General features: G+C 40.5%; 1 pseudogene; it reads right to left on the reverse strand.

Moving 5' to 3' along the window:
• Positions 1-427: 427 nt before the first annotated feature.
• LOC144805439 (uncharacterized) lies at positions 428-1,741 on the reverse strand (annotated as a pseudogene).
• Between the last annotated feature and the right edge of the window lie 566 nt (positions 1,742-2,307).

Raw genomic sequence — 2,307 nt, forward strand, 5'->3', positions numbered from 1 at the left:
AGTGGAGTCAGTTGGGACAGGTCAGGGGGAAGTCAGGGAAGGTGGACGTGTCCTTTTGGATCAAGCTCGACCTTTAATTGACTTATCATGAGGGCAAGACGTAAGATGGATGCCGTTTACAAAATGGAGTCTAAGGGGTCGGAACGGAAACTGCGATTTAGGGGTGTTGGCAATCTTCAATTATGATGCAAATGCACAGGAATGATGTCCTAGTCATTATCGGTTCGTCTATACCAAATTCGTCATGGTATGTGGATGTCTTGTGACACGGAAAAGGACCTCGATATCGGGATAACAACAGGGTCCAGATTTTCAGAACCACAGTTATCTGATGGAGTTTTAGGTGTGATAAATATATAAAGCTCTTCCCACATTCATTGCACTTTAATGGGGTTTCCCCAGTGTGTGTTAACTGATGCTACTGATGCTATTTTAGGTGGGATAATTGACTAAACCTTTTCATAAATTCACTGCAATGGTATGGTTTTTCCCCAGTGTGTGTTTTCTGATGTTGTTTTAGGTGTGATGAGTGACAAAAGCTCTTCACACATTCACTGCACTTGTATGGTTTTTCCCCTGTGTGATTTCTCTGATGGTATTTTAAGCCTGCTAATCGACTGAAGCTCTTCACACATTCACTGCACTTAAATGGTTTTTCCCCTGTGTGTGTACGCTGATGATTCCTTAATGTTGCCGAACTCCTAAAACTACTTCCACATTCACTGCAATGGTATGTTTTTTCTCCAGTGTGTGTTTGTTGATGAACCTTTAATTTTGATGAGTCACCAAAACTACATCCACATTCACTGCAATGATATGGTTTTTCCCCAGTGTGTGTTCTCTGATGAATTTTTAGGATTGATAATTGACTAAAGCTCTTCAGACATTCACTGCAATGATATGTTTTTTCTCCGGTGTGTGTTCTGTGATGGAGTTTTAGGTGTGATAAATATTTAAAGCCCTTCCCACATTCATTGCACTGTAATGGGGTTTCCCCGGTGTGTGTTAACTGATGCTGTTTTAGGTGAGATAATTGACTAAACCTTTTCATACATTCACTGCAATGGTATGGTTTTTGCCCAGTGTGTGTTTTCTGATGTTGTTTTAGGTGTGATGATTGACAAAAGCTCTTCACACATTCACTGCACTTGTATGGTTTTTCCCCTGTGTGATTTCTCTGATGGTATTTTAAGCCTGCTAATCGACTAAAGCTCTTCATACATTCACTGCACTTAAATGGTTTTTCCCCTGTGTGTGTTCGCTGATGAATCCTTAATGTTGAAAATTCACTAAAGCTACTTCCACATTCACTGCAATGGTATGGTTTTTCCCCAGTGTGTGTTTTCTGATGCTGTTTTAGGTGTGATGATTGACGAAAGCTCTTCACACATTCACTGCACTCTTATGGTTTTTCCCCTGTGTGATTTCTCTGATGGTATTTTAATTCTGTTAATCGACTAAAGCTCTTCACACATTCACTGCACTTAAATGGTTTTTCCCCTGTGTGTGTTCGCTGATGATTCCTTAATGTTGATGAATTCCTAAAACTACTTGCACATTCACTGCAATGATATGGTTTTTCCCCTGTGTGTGTTTTTTGATGATACATTAATCCTGAAGAGGAAATAAAACTACTTCCACATTCAGTGCAAGTGTATGTTTTTTCTTTCTTGGTTAGTGTCTCTGAGTTGGGTATGTATTTTTTAACATCTCTTGACTGTGCTTTCTGAAGGGCCAACATGACCGATAAAGCACTTGTGTTATTCTCACACTCCATGTATGTGTGTGGTATTTAGCACGTTTGCTTTCCGAACAAATTTTAAAGTGCAAAGGTCACCAAATACTCGCCACACTCATAACATGTGCAAGGCTTCTTTGTGGGTGATTGTGTCTTTAGAAAGGATAATGGTTCTGCAAGCTTGCGAGTAAAGATCCATCGTCCTTCTGGTCGGTGCACACTGGGACAGTACTCTGTGTTTTATATAGCAGAACCCCCATTTCTTTTAACTTTCAATTAACTGTGCTTTTCGCTGGTTGCTATGGAATGGCCTGAAAGAGTTTACAATACACCTCTAGCACTGAATGGTGGTCTGATATCACTCTAGGAAGCAGAGCACTGCTGTAAACACCTCATGAACAGAGCTGGTATTAGACATGTTTACAAAAGAAGTGGTTGATCAGTGTTGCCTTAATTTTCTAGAGGTCATTTCTTCATCTTGAGGCACGGAGGTGCACCGCTGAGACTCGTAGAACCACCGAATTGTCCTTGACGGTACTCCCAAGATCTGTCAGTTTATGTTCAGGTAC

This window comes from Lissotriton helveticus, assembly GCF_964261635.1.
Source record: "Lissotriton helveticus chromosome 1_1 unlocalized genomic scaffold, aLisHel1.1 SUPER_1_unloc_10, whole genome shotgun sequence".
NCBI lineage: Eukaryota > Metazoa > Chordata > Amphibia > Caudata > Salamandridae > Lissotriton > Lissotriton helveticus.